At 33.1% G+C, this 18,270-nt stretch overlaps 1 protein-coding gene across 7 annotated transcripts in view; it reads left to right on the forward strand.

Moving 5' to 3' along the window:
• The window catches only part of CALCRL (calcitonin receptor like receptor), a 109,847-nt gene that overhangs the window by 14,452 nt on the left and 77,125 nt on the right, over positions 1–18,270 (forward strand). For 4 of the 7 annotated variants that reach the window (XM_082397561.1, XM_082397556.1, XM_082397558.1 and 1 more), the window contains exon 2: positions 10,690–10,757. The exons of the other annotated variants lie outside the window; for them this stretch is intronic. The gene's annotated coding sequence lies outside the window, so the exon portion shown is untranslated. The remainder of the gene's footprint in view (positions 1–10,689; positions 10,758–18,270) is intronic. 7 annotated transcript variants of the gene reach the window in all.

Here is an 18,270-nt window from a genome sequence, read left to right on the forward strand (position 1 = left end):
GTTATAAAAATACATTATAAATGGGGGAGGGTAAAGAGAAATGATATAAGGTTTCCACTTTTTTAAGAAAAAGATAACATACACATAGGATCTCCCAGATTTGCTCTTCCTCTTATCAAGTTAAAATATGTTCTCACTGCAATATATTTTATATGGGGAAATTTCTGTTCACACCAGCATTTAATCTTGTCAGAGAACTGTTGTAGTTTAACCCAGTGACTATGCCATTATTGATATTAGGGGTGCTAGGGTTAAACAGCATGATCTTCAGTTTAGAAAGCACTCACAATGTGCCAGCCTCTATATTAGATGTTAAAGGTAAGACCCTGGGTCTGGACAACATCAGCTCCACCTCAGTGCAGTGTAAGACAGTGCTGATTAAAGTACCTATTAACTCTTAAGCTATACTGCTGGCCGCCACTCTATTTTTCATTTTGTTGCAAGATCAGGACTGAATGCCTTAACTAGGGTGTTTCTAAAATGACAAAACCTGATAAATCAGATATTTTCTGCATATATTTATTATATTTAAGAAACCTTGGATTATAGATTAAAAGTAGAAAAAAACCCTGAAATAAAGAACAATCTAATGGATTCTACTTAACTCACAATTGTATGTGCTTTGATATTCTGAAATATCTTCTTTTCAACTGCTTCTGACATAACTTTGACATTTTAAATTTTAACAGAAAGATTTCCTTGCATCTAAATCCACCACAAATGTCATGGTCGTGTAGCAGAAATTGTTCATTTTTTAGACAAAAAGAATGTGGTTAAAGAGAGTGATATCATTAAGAATAAAGTTTGAAGAATGTTTGGTTTCATTAATTTGAACAGGAAGGTCTTCAAATGAGATATGAGCAAGTTTTAAGGTCTAGAGCAAACTGAGAGGGATGTAATCCATAAATGATTTTCCTAAATATTGCTTAATATTTTAATTAATTGAATTCTTCACATGAATTAACTTCCTTAATTATACACTTTCCAAAAGGATTTCCTGTACTGTGCTCCATGTTATCAGTTCAAAAATTATTAGAAGACTTACCAAGTCTTTTGATCATAAAATTAATATATGTCCATATTTAATGAACCAGATTCCAGCCTACTTCCTTCAAAATAAATATACCAAAATCAAAGAGTTTATGTTAGAGTTTTTGTATAACTCAAACATCCTTCAAAAATCCACTGATTGTGTAAGTTTCAGATTAACCCTGAAAGCTCACAGTTCACTAAGTTCTTAACTGTCACAACTCTAGTACCATAAGACACTACATATTTAAGGCTACATATTCTCAACTTTCTCAGTTATAGTACCATACATACCATAAAAGATTACATGTTAAAAACTTTTAATGTTACATGTAGTTTCTGAAGCTAGAAGCTAGAATAAGCTAAATAAATCTAGCCAATGAGATCCTAACTTAGAAATAGGAGACTCCAGCTCAGTGTGTCTTCAGAGGGTTTCGTTGAGTGTAACTATGATGTAGGTCTTGAAATAGCGTGTGCTCTAAAAAAAAAAAGTTAGATTTTTACACTGAGACAACACTCTGCTCCTAATTACTCAAAATCATTTAGACTTCAAGGATTGTCCTACATCTTGGTCTATGTTTTTCTTCCACACATAACTGCATAATTTTATTATCACAAAAGGGAAACAGTCTGTAAATACAACGTGTAAGCTTTTCTATCTGGAGAGCTATCACAGTATATCAATTCCAATTTAACTAACTCCTTGGAATTAAATTTGTAGTAAACAAAGATCAGGGAATTCCCTGGCGGTCCAGTGGTTAGGACTCGCGCTTTCACTGCCGTGGGCCCAGATTCAATCCCTGGTTGGGGAACTAAGATCCCGCAAACTGCAGGGCGTGGCCAATAAATAATAAATATATAAATAAAACAAAGATCGTTGTGTATCATATTACTTTACCAATACAAAATTATAATAGAAATTAGTGAAGGAATACTTACTTGAATGAATTGAGTAACTTTCTAAGTTTATTATGTCTTCTTTACTCTTAATCAAATATGCATCATTATAGCACCTGAATATGAAAAAAAAAATGCTAATAGCTCTTATTTGTGGGTGTGTATTTCCTGGATTCCGGATTTTAGTAGCTCTTCTTTCTTTTGTTGAGTCCTTCACCTCCAGACAAGTTTACTTCTTGCTAGTACTTCTGATATCAATTGGCATAAATTTAAGGGAAAGTCAACACATTATCTAAGAAAGGCTTAAAACTTATCTGAGTTCCTTTTAATGAGCATAGAATGCTTTTCTCCCAGATATCCATAAGCCTAGGTCCCTCTCCTCCCTGTAGTCTTTGCTCAAGTAAAAACTTTTCTATGGGGCCTAAACTAATCACTATTTAAGATAAACCTACACCTATACCACCACAACCCTACTGTTCATCTTTAGCTATTTTAGTATGTTCTTGCTTTTTCCTATAACACCAATCACCTTGCAACAAACCATCTACTATAACTTACATATTTTCTGTTTTTATTTATTTTCTGTCCATGCAACTAACATGTAAGCTCTACAAATACAAGCACTTCTATTTTTTTTTTTTTACTAATATATCCTAAGCACTTAAATAAGTGCCTGCACTAGTAGGTGCTAAAGATTGCTTAATAAATGATTAAATGAATGAATATGTTTCTTTCTACCAGTCTCCACAGAAAACTAGTAACTCTGTGATTTTGTATGCAGTACACAGTAGATGTCAGAGCTGAAATTCTGAAGGTGTTAGAATCACTACACATTGCCAAAGAGAAAATATTCAGAAGCTAATTACCATTTCATTATTCTTAGGTCAACCTAATATTTACCCCTTCACTGTCTTTGTAAAGGAAAATAAATTAATAAAGATGCTTTCGGTAATGTATTTAGTGTTCAGGTTTCACTGAATTCCAAGGCATGACCTTTCAAACTGGGGTAAATGAGAAGGCTGGTCAGTGTTTTAACACAAAGTGTTGAAGCATTTCCCCAAATGGCCAAACAATGGCTGAAATTGGCAGAATTTCTTGTTGAAACTGGCAGACTTGCCCACTGTTGCCTCCCAACAAAAGTCTTCCTCCATTTCTTGTTGCCTTTTTGGACAATAGCACTAAAAAGTCTATAGAAGGAGAAAAAAACCCTTAGCAGTGAAATTGAAAGAAAGTAAATCAATCTTTTAATAAAGCATATAGGGTAGAATACAAATCCTGTTTAATTGCCAAAAAATTATACCTCTGTTTGATAAGTGAAGAGTTCCATATTTGTAATCTATAATTTATCAAGCTTTTAAGTGTTGATTTATAAATATTTAAAGATAATTTTAAAGAGTGCCAACTGTCAATGCCCTTTCATCATTGTATAGCTTTGAAAGTTTTCTAAACTTAAAGCCAAAGGACTATTTTATAAATTAAACTACATACTTGTCATTAAATAAAATCATGATTTGCTTGAAAGCCTAATGATGAATTTTCACAAAATGTATCTTTTAATTGACACAACTCATAAGTTATAACAATACTTTTCTTTTCTAATTAAGATTCTCCATGTGTTTGAGACACATATAGCTAATGTTACTTTCTTTTAAAACAGGTGTTAGTCATTCATTCACCTAGAAATATCATTATTGAGTTTTTTTTCTTCTGAGTCTAGAATGTATATCATTCAGGGAAATAATAATATTCCTTTGAGAAAAAGACTGATTCTCAACATATGTCCATAGTATTCAGGAAAAAAATATGTGTATAAAATGTGTCAAGGTTGTAACTTTACTGTCCTTCAGTATATTATCTAATATGACTGGATTTTAAACCACAAGCAACAAACTAGTTTGGATTAAACAACTCTCTGTCCTCAATGAATTATTGTTCAAAACATAAAAGTAAGTTGTGAAATAGCTTCTTCTTTAAGTCTTCTTGAACTTTCTGACTTTAATGTGGTATTATCGAATGGTAAACTTATAATAAAGTTACTATTACAAAACATAAATGATAATAATACCCTAACAAAAATTGAATTTGTTTTAAGAATTATTCTACATTCAATTAATTTCTGGTATGTTTATATATAACATGACAATCCAATATTCTACATTTTCTTTGTCCCAAGTAGCTTAAAAACAACAATAATAATAATAAAATAAAGCTGAAATCAACAATAACTTTTAAAAGACCAAAATGTGACAATTTCTAATCTAGAAGGGCTTGATGAAATGGTGGAAAGGGCACTTAAAATATGCTTTACATATTAATAGAATTTTCAGTTCAAGTACTTTGCACTTAAAATGGGAGTGCAAAAATAACTAATTTCTCACAGTGAGCGGAGACACTTCACACTTTCTCAAGCTAGAATCAGTCCCTACAATGAAAAATGGGTACTCCCAGTAGTCCTGTTCAGAAAAAGGCAATGCCAAAACACTTGTTTACTCTCATCTAGATTCAGCAGAGGCACCATGTATTCTTGAGAGCCTTTTCTAATAGAGTGTTACTTGCAGGATGAAAAAGCTCTTTTGAAGACTGAAAAATTGTCTAATACGAAATTAAGTCTAAAAAAATTGCTGTCAAAAGAGTTTCACTAATTATTATAATTGACTCTTCATTGCACATTGGATTTAAGGGTATAGAACAAAATTCATTATCATTTTTAGTAGTTCTTCAGCTCTTATATACTGGATCTCCTTGACTCTGTTAAAGTGTCTCTATTCTAGAGGCATAGCTTGCTAGCCTATAGCATGGAATATGACCATAAATCAATTTTGTAATCCATGATGTTGTCCACAAACGTTACTAGCCATTCTCTGATTAGTTCTATTTTAACTAATTCCTCTTACTTACTAGTTCCTCACCTCATTTGTTTCTAAAGGAGTGGATGTGCTCTCCTTGTTTACATGGATCTTATTTTTTAATTGCATATTTTTAAACATATAATTTAAAAACTATACAAATCCTAAACTTTTCTGCCTTGAAGTAAAACCACGTCAGGTCTGGTGACAGTGTCTGTCAAGGTGAAAGGTTTAGAGATTCAACCAGAAGTTGATGAAACTAGAAATGAAAGGAACAAGGTTAGGGAGTTAGAGACTAATCAGGAGAACAGAGAACAGGAAAGATTCAGAAAAATTCTCATTCAGAGACCAAATATATATGACTGTAACAATGTAATTCACTTAGTAATTATTACTTACTGAGTCAAAAAACTGATATAAAGCCACAGTGAGGGATGGGACTGTAAGTAAAATAAACCAGAAAAATAAAAGGGAGTGAATAGAGTAAAGAGAGGCAAAGAGGGAGAAGATAAAAGGAGAAGCTATAAGAGAAGATAAATTGGTTCAATAAGACATAGTATTTGCCAGAAAGGTTAGGAAATAAAAATCCAGCACTGAACTGCATCAATTAAGATGTGGAGATACTTTGGATACATGGTCATGAACAAAAAGTTAGTATACAAATACCCTCCAGCTGCTTGGTATAACATTTTGGATATGAAAAATTTACCTGCTTTTTTGTTTGAAGAATGGAGTTGAGTGTTAAGCCTAAGGGTTATTCCTTCTGATAAGAGGTGAGGAGTGTTTATGAAGAAGTTGTGAGAAGCAAATACCACCTCCTGGTACCAGGTGGTACCACCTCCATGATTACCTGGATGGTAATCATGTTCTAAGACTTGGGCCCAATTAGTCAAGATAATGACTCTACTTTTAAAAGGGGAGGGTTCATAGAGACTGACCCGCTGGGAAATCTTAGTCTGTCTAGGATAGTTTCTGTAAAAGTAGCCCAGAAATTAGGCTACATTAATCATACCACATTTAAAACAGCAGAGCTTATTTGGTTAACTGCAAATCTCTTGGCGCATTCCAAACCTACCAAATCAATCTGGGGTGGCTCAGCACACAGAGGGAGGTGATACTTAAGTGAGTCCCATGTGCTCTGAAAACCACTTTCTCTTTACTTTACACTGCATATTGTGAGATAAGAGATGATAACCTGATTAGGTTCAAATTTACAGTAACAAAATAGGACGGAACAAGGCACATGTTTAAATCAATTAATTTTCTAAATAACGAAACAATAAGTATAAATTCACACTGAATTACACATAAATAACAAGATATATATTGCTTTCCCTTCTAATTCTGGCTTTGAGAATTATTAGTTTCGTGATTTGAGGTGCACATTTTCCATATCTGAATCATTATAACTTAATAGTCTTAGAAACTTGGTAATAATCCAAAATACAACTTTACTGACCCTTTCCTTTTTCACTGGACTCAGGGGGTAAGTACACACACACACGCACACACACACATACACAAATACTCACACATATACATTGATTCACAGGTTGTTCATCATTGGTGTTCCAAAATTCCCTCCATGCAGCTAAGAAACTAACCTAAAGTCAAATAGAATTCACACACCTGAATCATATTTGTAAAATTCACAAAGTGTTTAAATCATACATATTCTATGATTTAACTGTGAAATCTTAAAAGGAGTCTAATCTTAACAATATTCTGACAAAAGGAAATGAACTTTAAAATTGAATGCGTGCTGTGTGAGGCATCTCCATCTCCCACCCAACATCCCAGACCTATCTGAATTACATTGCGTTTTTATGTATTTTGATCCACAGATCCATAACAAGTACATGATTCCAGAGTAAGGAATCACACTCTGCACATTGTCCTGCAAAAGCTTTTTAAATTTTAAAATTTTCATGCATATGAAAGATTATTAAAATACACTGCTCGGGCTTCCTGGTGGCTCAGTGGTTAAGAATCCGCCTGCCAATGGAGGGGACACGGGTTCAAGCCCTGGTCTGGAAAGATCCCTCATGCCACGGAGCAACCAAGCCCGTGCGCCACAACTACTGAGCCTGCGCTCTAGAGCCCTCGGGCCACAACTACTGAGCCCGCGTGCCACAACTGCTGAAGCCCGCGTGCCTAGAGCCTGTGCTCCACAACAAGAGAAGCCACTACAATGAGAAGCCTGCGCACCGCAACAAAGAGTAGCTCCCACTCACCACAACTAGAGAAACCCTGCGTGGAGCAACGAAGACCCAACACAGCCAAAAATAAATAAATAAATAAATTTATAAAAAAAAAATACACTGCTTAAATAAATAAATGCCTGTATACCTAGAACCCATCTTTTCCATCATGTTCCTCCCTGATTAAGTCACATGTATGTCCCCAGAAGTAAACCATTAGCCTAAACTTGTACTAGTCATTCCCTTGCTTTACTTTATGGCTTGACCACCTATATATGTATTTCTAAGCAATGTATTATTTAGTGTTATGTTTTTAGTTTTACTTTTATGAAAGTGGAATACTTCTGAATATAGTCTTTGGAGACTTGCTTCTTTCATTCAGCATTATGTTCCGAAGATGCATCAGTGTTAATGTGTGTAATTGTGGTTTTGTTCTTTTCACTGCTGCAGTGTTCCATTGTATGAATGCACAATGTATTTATCTTTTCTCCTGCTGAGGGACATTTGGATTGCTTCTACCATTTTGCTATTATAAACAATGAAGCAATGAACATTTTTTAAAACATATTTCCAGGTACATGTGTTTGAGTTTCTTTAGGGAATAAATTTATGAGTGGGATTTCAGGATCCTAGCAATTCATGTACCAATTTACAGTCCCACCAACAGTGTATGAGGTTCCCATTACACCACATCCTTTCCAATACTTTGTATTACTGTCAAACTTTTAAATTTTTGCCAGCCTGGTAGATATAACATAGTATCTCATTGTGGTTTTAATTTGCATTGCCCTAATTATGAATCACAGCAAATCTACACATAAAACAAGTTAAAATTTTCCTCTGAAATATTTGTTTCTAATTGGGTAGCAGTGACTTGCTGTTGTAGAATTATTTTTTGCTTATAATTATTTAAGAAAAGGACTATTTTTGGTTAGGTGGTCCAGGGAAAGGAAAGATTGTTTTATTGCTTTTAAAACTGGGTATGTGTGAATGGCATTTCTCATCATGATCAAGAACATAGATTGATAATGCCTAGAATCATACCCCAAATTTTCCATTTCCTTTTATTCAAAAACCCCATCAAATACATATCTTCTTTAAAAACAGAGAGGAAGGGACTTCTCTAGTGGTGCAGTTGTTAAGAATCCACCTGCCAATGCAGGGGACACAGGTTTGAGCCCTGATCGGGGAAGATCCCACATGCCGCGGAGCAACTAAGCCCGTGCGCCACAGCTTCTGAGTCTGCGCTCTAGAGCCTGTGCTTGGCAACAAGAGAAGTCACCGCAATGAGAAGCCCATGCACCGCAACGAAGAGTAGCCCCTGCTCGCTGCAACTAGAGAAAGCCTGCACGCAGCAACGAAGACCCAGCGCAGCCAAAAATAAATAAATAAAAATATATATTAAAAAAAAAAAAAATAGAGAGGAAGAAAGTGAATACTTCCATTCAGATGCATGTGTGCTTTTTAAAAAATAAACTTTATTTTTTAGAGTTGTTTTAGATTCATATCAAAGTTGAGTAGAAGGTGAAAGATTTTCCATATAACCCCTCTCCCAACCCTCCTCTATTACTAACATCTCCCACGAAAGTTATACATTTGTTACAACCAAATGTATAACGACAAGTATTATGTGTTTTTATAATATTTTGACTATTCTAAATCATTCATGGAGCTTACAAGTCTCCTGGAAGAGATAATGTCTCTCTTTCTACTGTTGTAAAAATTATTTCTAATACATAAAAATATCATAGAAGGCATTGGAGTTTGTGTCTTTCATGTAATTCCACATTTTGGAAACCACTTGATTGCCCTTATATCCAGTAGCTGAATTTAACTAATATATTTCTTCAAGATTCTGGTTTCCTCTTAATAAATACACTTAGGTTTGCATTTTTTTTTCCAGCTTGATTGTTGTGCTTCACCACGGCAAATATCAAGAAAGTTTATCCAATATTCTTACATAATATATTTATTTTCTGTGTTTCTAAGGTTTAGTTGATTTTGATTTCATTGTCTACTTCAGTCAGTGGTGCTAATTCCACAAAATTAGCTTTCTTTTGAGTTTTCTCTAGGTATCTCTATCATATTCATTAAGGCTTTATAATATTTTCTTTGTATCCTCTCTTCTTGGATATTAATCTATTTTTTGGTACTACAGATACTGATATTTTCAGAGGAAAGTGGAAGTAAGACCATGCTAACACATAGATTATATTTTATTAATATGTGCAATGCATTTACTAACCAAAGTTAGCTCATCAATAAATTTACTGATAGTCAGAAGTAATTGCTGACATATTTGTCTTTTACTTATTCCCTATCACCAAAAAGGTGCAAATATTCTTTCACAGCATTTTCAGCTGGGACGAAAAATAAAATTTCTAGATAATAAAATTAAATTTCATTTTAAAAATGAAATTTCTAAAATTTCATGCAGAAAAAAAAAAACGCTCCATGGTCATGTCTATTTCTAGTGGCATTTTCTAGCAAGTTGGGAAAATACTCAAAATAAACTTCAACTTTGAACCTTGTGAATTCCATATGAATGCCAGTAAAGCCTGAGACTGACAGGAGTTTTTATTTTTTCCAAAAAAGCTTGCAGAAAATTCAGATTCTAAATATATGTGGAGTGTCTATTGGTGTAAAAATACACAACTCTTTAAGATGACCAGATCATGATCCTAATTACAACATATACTAGACAATTTATAATATATAATAAATTATTAAAATATATGAAAGTGTGAAAATTTACAAAATAATTTTACAAAGTAATCAAAACTTTTTGATTTATATAAAAAAATTTGATTACAGAGATTGCTTTTAACATAAGCTTTCTTAATACTTTTGGGTTTTCATGTAAGGATCCCTAGTGCCTTCATGGAAATCCTTGACAATAATTCAGAAATTATTTTTGGAAGTAGCAAATTCATGATCTATAAGAACAAGTTTAATAAAAGCCTCTCAAATCACAATATAAATTAATGGAGATAAAAAATTTGCAAATGCAAATTTGATATTTTTGAAGTTCTAAAGTCCAAATAATACTGTGTAAATGCAAAGCAAGGTAAACAAGATTATAGCTATATCTTGCCTTCGACCTTATTTTGAGTCTGAAAAAATGATGTAAACCACGTTTATATACATTAACTCAGTTTAGCAGTGGGTGAATCTCACCTGTTAGTGATACCCCATGTTTAAGGAGAGTTAAATCTCATTACTGACATGGTCTAGCCTCTGGCTTCCTCTTTGACAAGATCTGTGTCACTCTTTCCCCCTCATTCACTCCAGTTTGATCACGTTGGCTCTCTTTATGTACTTTGAACTAGCCATGTCATTTCCTTCTCAGAACCATTGACCAAGCCACCATTTCTTCTGGGAACAACCTTTCACCTGAACATTTCAGGGCATCCACCTCTCCCTAGTGCTAAGATCTTGAACAACAGGGACCATCCTCCATGTTCGTGCTCCTTAAAATCCTCATTCTTAAGAAATAAGGTCCAAGAACAAAGTTCCTGATTACTTTCAGGGCAGCATGGTGGCAACCTAAATGTGCCTGAAACAACGCCTCCCAACTTCCCATTAAAATGAGACATTTAAAATACATATGTTTGTGATTTAAAAAAAAAACACACTAGCATATAACTTTAAGTTATGTAAAATCCCACTATCCACTAATAATACCAAATTCACAGGAATGTTCTCTTGTCATCCAGGGTCCTATGATGATACACCAGCCACTTGTGCTACCACCTGTCAAAACTATGGATGGCCCTACCTTCAGGTATTGAGTATGCATATATTACAAAAGAACATTCATGACTTGATGAAAGTAACATGTTGAATTTCCAATGAAATTGAGGATAATATGAACATGTTAACAATCATAAGAAAGATTTCACAGAATGATACATAACATAACTCCAAATAACTTCTGAATCAAGGAAAACTTTGAAAGGCAATCTAACAAAATACAGATTTAGGGACATCTGTCAGACTTACAAAGTCATTTCCTTGGGAACTTTGGGTATGAACTTATCCCCCATGTCTTTTTTCCCTTGGCCAGAGGACTAGGAATGTTAAATTAATATGAACAGTTCTTATAAGATTTATTAATATTAACAGTTTGGTAGTATTAGCCACAAACATCACACAAACACACACACACAAACACACACACGTATATAATGTCTATGGCTAATCTTATTTTAACTATAACTATGTATATGTTTCTATATATACATATATAAAAAACAAATTATGTTTCCTGTATAAAATAATAGGGCTAGGTTGCTCTTTTGAACTAAATTCCTTTCCTCTGTAGAGTTCTTTGTTTTCTGATCCACATAATCACTATTATATTCTTATAAATGTCTGTAAACCTTTCCCATAATTGGAACGTAAAAAGATATCATTTATAAATAAGGGAACAGGAAAATGGGGGTTAGCTGAATTAAAGATTTAAGTTGCTCTAGATACTATTTTTAGAACTCCCTGGCAAAGCAGTTTCAATTTCAATACTGGGCATTAATTTCAAGCTTCAGGGGCATTGGTGCCTCCAAAAAGATTACTGTTGCAGACAAATGTGTCTTATTTATATTTAGTATTATAGTTCCATATCAGATAAGATATTATGTGATTATTATTACACCTCACATCCTCCTTCCTGAAAAAATTAAAGTAGCTTTCCTGTCCTCACTTATTTTTAGACTGCAAAGTATTTAACAATTCAATCATGCATCATCCCAATAAACTATAATAGCATTAATGAAAAATAAAGGCTACTGAATTATTTTATTTTAAATTCGAAGCTGAGTGACATAGTTCCTTCTTCTGATTTTAAGTTCCCAAGTCATTCTGCTGGACCCAAAAATAGACCCTCTATAATTATTCTTTGTCCCACAGCATGTCTTTGGGAACTCATCATTGTTGTTCTATCCTTTTATGTGTCAGCTTCCTTTGCACATTGCATCTCATATGACTCACTGTTCCTTAGAGCATGGTTTGAATGCTCAAAATGCCTACTTATATCTGACAGCTGGATTTTTCTTCCTGAACTTTTTTATGTGAAGTGGTGCCAGATCAATTTTTAAAGCCCCAATTTTGCTTATTGAAGACATATAAGAAAGAGCAGAAAATGGAAGAAGATTCACTTACTAGGCAAAAACTGATTTTGACTTCCAGTATCTGTTAGTACCAGTCATCTTCATATGGAAATTAAGAGGATTATCCATTTTTTATTCTAAGTGTCTTTCCACCTTATAAATTCTAACATATATTGGATAGTTTGAAGGAGATAAATTGGAAGTGGCTGGAAAATGAAAGGTCCAAATTTAAGCTGCATTCTCTTCGTTAAATTTATCTCTGACTTGCAGAGTATTGGTAAGATTTTTTTGTGAGACACTAATAGGCCTAATGGTCATTTTTAAAATTTTATTTCTAACAAATAGAGTTTAAGGTGGATATATATTTAAATTCTAGCAAGAAAGAGGTTGAAAAAATGATCTCTGGAGAGATTAAAAAATATAACTGAGAACCAGGACTGCTGTTTGCTATCATATTAATTTGACTCACATGTGGTTTAATTTTAACCTAATAAAAGAAGCACAGAAATGAGACTTAGGAAAGAGAACTCCTAGTCTTAGCTCATCTACCTCTACTGTGGGATATGAGGCACATCACTAAACTCTCCTGAACTCCCACCTTCCAAATCTGTAAAATAAGCAGGTTATACTGTGAGACCTTCAGGTCTATTCCAGCTCTGAGATTCTGGATCCTCTGACTGTAACTACTCTGAATTAAAGACAGGAGCTGGAAATAAAATATCATCTGAAGTTCTTTGTAACAAATAATGTGATTTGTAATAGCTCAATTCCTCTAACTTTGAATATTTTTGCATTGCTTTATTTATATAATCATTCAGTAGACTCTGAAATTTGACAAATGGGTAAGAGGTGAGAAAGAGGAAGAAACAAGGAGAATATCTCTGGCTAGACTGAATTTTGGCAATAGAAGGATCCATTTCTATTTATCACTAAAGTATTATATTCTTACTGAAAATTCTCTTGACTCCAATATAGTAAAAATATTAACTTTTAAATTTATAATAATTTAAAGGTCCATTTTTACATTTAAATCTTAAACCAACTGAAACTGAATCTCAGATATAGACTTTTTCCCAAAATTGATGGACGGTTGTAGCAACACTTTTTATTAAATAATTCATCCTTTCTATTACTGATTTGAAACATAACTAAATTGTTCTATCTACTAAATTATATTAACAAAATTATTTTGGATTCTAGAGTCCATTTGTCTTATTGTTGTTTGTTATTTGTTTAGCTGACCTTTAAAATTATTTATTATCTTGACTGCATTACATTTACACATTATCTGGGGAAAAATTAAGCATCTTTATACATTTTAGTTTTGTACCTATTAATACAGATGTCTCTTTATCTATTAAAAGTCATTTTATGTCCATAAGATAATTATATATTTTCTTCAGAATGGCTCTCCATGCAGGAGAAGTGCCTGTTTCTTAAAGATCAGAGAAGACTTTTACACAGAGCAAGATGAAAGTTTTCTCAGCAAATAATATGAATAGTTCAGAGAATCAGGAGTGAGTCCGGTTGGTTAGAACAGCAAGAACTAAATTAAGGTAAATTTGGAAACTAAAAAGTATTCGTATTCCACTAAACTAAAACTTAAATTCCAGGACTTTCACTCGAATAAGACCCTTTCAAGACCCTGCATTTAAATTTGTGTTTATGATTTGGTGCTGTTTTTTTAAAAAGAGGAATCCTATAAGCGTGTTAGTTTTCTCTAATCCAAGACCATAGCATATAAGTCCCCAAGTTGTCAGTGCTTTGGTTCCTACATCTCATCTGGTAAGGCAGTAAGGGTACCTAAGTAGCAAGGGGGCCACGGGTGTGTAATAAGAGATACTGGCCACTGAGGGCTGGTCTAGTGTGTAGCACATCTCTCCTTCTAGCTAAGCTTTTGACTTATGCATGTCACATAAATAGACTGGAGTTTGGCTGCCCCATCCGTAAAATAGGAGATTAAACTAAATCTGAGAAAAAGAAAAAAAAAAAAAACAGAAAGTTGCTCTAAATAAATTCTAAGATCCTCCTTAATTCTAACTCTTCCCAAGCACTGTGGCTCATGGTTTTATCTCTATCTCCAAAGGGTACATTTTACATTCTGTCTTTTGTCCTTTAATTTGGCATGTCTGTCTTTCTTGTCCCCAAGCTACAATAAAGAAGCATCTGTAAAGAGCTATTTTAAACCTCTTTGTAGTACACCTTTTAGTGCCTGTAAACTCAATAAGTACGTTTACAAATTATATTAAAATGCTCCCCGGAAATTATACCTTTACTGTTTAAACTATGTTTATAGATCAACTTCATGCATGATTGTCTTACCGTCCCTCGAAAAATTTATAGCACACTATCTTATTGCTCAGAGTTAAAAACAGGTAAACTAAGAGATATCATTATTCTAGAAGGCATAATTAATGACCTGTTACAAAAAGTAGGTATAAAAATATATAACATATATATATATTTTTTTAAAGCTAGGAATCCTTTTGGATTTTTTAAAAAATTATTTTTATCTTTTATTTTTAAACAATTTTAAAGGTTACACTCCATTTACTTATATTTTTAAATGTAATTCTTTAAAGCGTCAAAAGATGCAATATTCTAAGAGTTAGAATGTCCAAAAAATACCTATTCTCATCTTTCTGTGTAATGAGCCATGTTTCCAATAAAAATCATTCAAAAAATTATGGATTCAACAAAATGAGTTCAGCACAACTGATGAGGAACATTTGCTATATATACCTGTCATTTATGTTAACTTACATATCTCACATGCAAAATAAAGCATGAACCTAAGTATAACACACCACCTCAATAATTCAGTATTGTTATTGATCCAGTGACTTGGGGTTCTCATTTTCAGTGCCAAAAAAGTCTACTAATATTCTTTCGAATCTCTAAGAGATTTCCGTATTATTATGCATCCTATAAATGGTGGTATTCTTTACAAATACACTTCTCTGAAACCACCTTGCTAACTTACATTTAATCAGACTGTCTTTTAGTGCATAAAGTTGTTCTACTTTGCATTGGTCCCTGAAATAGTCCTTTCTTTGACATCTATAAGAAATTCCATACACTAAATTGTTTTTGAGCATAGTAGACTTCACTGCAGATTTTCATATGAAAGATTCAGGAGAGATTCACAGATTAGCAATGCAAACAATTTCAAATCAAGTGGTAGACATCACCATTTTAAAAAGGTCACTTGGAGAGTGGTATGGACATATATACACTACCAAATGTAAAATAGATAGCTAGTGGGAAGCAGCCGCATAGCACAGGGAGATCAGCTCGGTGCTCTGTGACCACCTAGAGGGGTGGGATAGGGAGGGTGGGAGGGAGACGCAAGAAGGAGGAGATATGGGGATATAGGTTTATGTATAGCTGATTCACTTTGTTATACAGCAGAAACTAACACACCATTGTAAAGCAATTGTACTCCAATACAGATGTTAAAAAAATAAAAATAAAAAGGTCACTTGGTTCTTCCAATATCTTATCTATTTCCAGCCTCTTTCCATCTTTCTGGATCCACTCTCTTCCTCTTTAACATTCATTTTCCTTCCTCATTTTTAGGAGTGAAAATAATACATTTTCTAATCTTGATTCATGAAGAGGAGATTTTTGCTTCTTATATTTGAGCAACTGCTAACATTTATGGCCATGTGGCTGTTCTATCCCATGTTATTTTTGATGTATTCTAAAAAATATATATATAATTCCTTCTATAAGAAGAATTCTGGTGTCAATTTTAATGATAATTATTTAATAAGTTATGGTAACAATTTGTTAATAATGACAATTATTTAATATTTAATTTAATAAGTAAAAATAAGTTGTCATTGAAGTTTAATGGGAACCATGTTATACGTAGTATAGACACTATAAACTTTCATACATTTATTTACTTATCATTTGTTCCTTTTCACATTTGCTTTACATTAAATTACAATTTGTCTGATTCATTTTTCTGACTACAGTGCCCAGCATAATAGTTCTCAAATGCAATGCATTTTTATTTTTGGTAGAATTGAATTTCTTCATTTAATATGTCTTACACTTTAGACCAGTGATCTACAAACTGGGGTATGCATACCCCCAAGGAGTAGGCAGAAACAGCTTGTTTTACAGAAATCGATTTCCAGATTCTTAACCTTCATTTGAACTCCATCCTAGAACTGATCTGCCACAGAAAATTACTAAGGTCTAAGCTTCAGGCCAGTTCTCCCTTCTTACTTTTTCTTTCATAGTGTTCCTTTTACTTCTTTACACACACACACATACACACATGCACTATTTCGTCTTTCTGAGTCTTACTACAAAGCATTTCTGCAGGATGTAACAATCTCCTAGGCCAGAAACTAGGGGACAGGGATAATGGACACACTGATGTTTGCCAAGTCTTCTTAAAAAGGACACATGACTTTCCCACTTTCTTCATCTCATTAATGATGTATTTCTAATAAAATTTTACTTTATGTGTTTAAAAATTATGTATCAAAAGTTATAATAAATTTAATATGTTTTCACCTAGAGTATAAACTCTAGAGCCAAACTGGTTCAAATCCTGAATCAAACAATTTTTTAAATTATCTGGTGAAGTTAATAAACGTACTTGTGCCTCAATTTCCTCAAAGGTAAACCTGGGATAAACAGTACCTACTTTATATGTTTTAATAATGTGATCATAAAGTCTGAAAAGGTAAATATTATTTTTTCATGTATTATAATATAAAGTAGCATATCATCTATTACGTATCATTGGTGTTTCCAGACTTGGTGGCCACTCTGTACATGAACTGATAGAAGTAGAGGCAGAAGTATTTAGTGCTTAGGTCATGGCTTAGAATTGAGTAAGCCTTCCAAAAGTTTTAGCTACTATTATCATCATTGTTATTAGTATTATTATTTCTAACAAAAATTGTAATGGTAATGCAATTGGGAAGGATTTTTAAAACATTCATTTAGATAGGATTTTATTTTAATGAAATTTCAACCTAGGTATACATATTTTGTTGCGTAAAAGATTTTGAGCAGAGAAGACTTCATTGAAAATTTTCCTAGGAAAAGATTAGGAGAGGTTTGCATAGTAGCCATGCAAATACTTCAAAGGAAAAGGAAGATATTGCAACATTATAGTTTTTAAGTGTCACCTGCTCGTTCCGTGATCTATTTCTACATCCCTCCATCTTTCCTGCTCCACTCTGTCTTTACTCCTTCTATTTCTGTATTATGCTTTTTCCTGGCTCTCTTTCAATGTGGTCATTTAAAAGAATTTGAAAAATAAAAATATATTTCAATAGAATAAAATTCTATCAGGGAAAGATGGATAGTGGAGTAGAATATGATGTCAACGAGATTAAGAAATGAAGTAAAATTTCCAACTGTCAAGAAGAGAACATTCATTTCTCTACAAATGATTGTGTAGGTATTAAATTGTTGTTGCATTTACATTTCATTGAAAAAGAATATTATAACAGTCATAGTTTAAAATGTCATCATTTAAAATGTGCCCAAAATTATGTTTTGCAAATGACCTAGTAACTTAAACGGGTGAAGTTTTTTAAAAATTATTTTATAAGTAGTGTCAACAGAAAAGTTAGAACACTGCACTAGACTGGCATGTTTAATTCATCTTTGCATGCCCTCTTCCATGAAAAGTACCCTTAAAATAAGTTTATTAATAAATATGAATATAGCATTTTTATCATGAAAATAGGATGAGTTATAATATCATACCTTTCCTTGTACCATGGATTTGTAACCAAAACAACTAACTTTATGTTCTTGACTTACTTACAGGAGGATGTATTGGATCTGGGATAAGGTGACTAGGTACTACACATATCACATGGAAGTGAGCTCTTGCTGTTATTAGTAAGAAGATAAATATAAGGCTTTGCAAGCAGTGGGTTGGAAGGTACCATAAGGGCTTCTCTTTTGCTGTTAAGGATAATAAATTATAAGGAGGTTAAGAAAGGTCCTTTGCAACTGGAGCTTATAGCTCTATGTGTAATAATTTATATTGGTAACTTATGATTAACAAATAACTTACTTTTATTTTTTGATAATGAAGTTTTATTTTTGATAATGAAGAACATTATAACTTGCAAAAACATAAGAGGTTGTCATTAGATGTGGGAAAACTCCACAGTTTTTTTTCCAAGATGCACTGACCCATATAAAAAG

Source organism: Balaenoptera borealis, assembly GCF_965194805.1.
Source record: "Balaenoptera borealis genome assembly, chromosome: 6".
Classification (NCBI taxonomy): domain Eukaryota; kingdom Metazoa; phylum Chordata; class Mammalia; order Artiodactyla; family Balaenopteridae; genus Balaenoptera; species Balaenoptera borealis.